Raw genomic sequence first — 1,222 nt, forward strand, 5'->3', positions numbered from 1 at the left:
TAAAAACAATTCGGATCATTTTTTATTTGCTATAAAATAATCTATGATAGATTTTGAGCCACGTGCTGACCATGTATACATATGAATATCTTTATGGTTGTAAAATGAATTCATGATTTTCATTTCATTGTATAATACAAAATCTCTTACTTTTTCTCCATTATTGTTTATGGTAGGTTCTCCAAATTTTCCTATGGTATTTTTTTATTTCGATGTTGCCTATTCTACCGTTTAAATCTCCAGCTAATAATATGTAATTATTTTTATTTACTTTATTCAAAATTTCTTGCAACTGGGCATAAAACAATTCAGTTTCTTCAACTCTTCCTTCCTCTGGAGCATAAAGACTAAAGAAAGTTAGTTTGCCTCTTCCTATCTGGAGTTGTACTTCTAATATTCTTTCATTCCAATATGTATAATTGTTTATTTTGTTTTTTATTGATTTATGAATCCAAATCATTACTCCGGCCTGTGCTCTTGTCTTCTTATTAACACCATTATATATGATTATGTAGTTTTTTGTTTCAGTTGTGCCTTTTAGTTTCTTTTTTGTTTCTGTTATTGCTGCTATTTTAATCTGCTTTTTATTCAATATTTCATCTAGTTCTTCTTCTTTATGATTGATCCCTCTAACGTTCCAGGTAGCGTATGTGAACATATTTTGTTTTTTCCAATTTCGTTTAACCGTTGACTTGCTCTGGGTTGTCATCAAATTATCTGTCATACTGCTTGTTTGAGGCTTGAAAGTAATGTAATTTTCCCTAAGATAGGTTACTAGCCTTATCGTTAGGTAGTCCAGTAGTGGGGCTGCCACTTTTAGCCTCTGGACAGGCTTGTAATGCAGCATTTCCTCTGCATTTGATGAAACAGTTATACCGCTGTGACTCGGTCGCCATTTCCTCGTTGGTAGAAACAGGGTGGACCACGGGAAGGTGAGGATGGCATTTGGATAGGAGAGGCTGTATGTTTCGCGTCACTATCCCTTCTTCACCCCATTATTATTATTATTATTATTATTATTTGTAGTCCCCGAACAATTGCCCTTTAGCCTCCCGAAGGGTCGCGGCTCTAGAGTTGAGAATCACTGCGATTTCTCCGCATATTTGAAATTAGCGGTTAAACTCTTCCTTCAATATGTCTACTACATCTTGTGGAGAGATCCTGACTCACAAGGTGTTTTGTCGCTTCCCGATAGATGTCACCTGTAGTTTACACAGTGCTG

This window comes from Periplaneta americana, chromosome 15, assembly GCF_040183065.1.
Source record: "Periplaneta americana isolate PAMFEO1 chromosome 15, P.americana_PAMFEO1_priV1, whole genome shotgun sequence".
Taxonomy (NCBI): Eukaryota; Metazoa; Arthropoda; class Insecta; order Blattodea; family Blattidae; genus Periplaneta; species Periplaneta americana.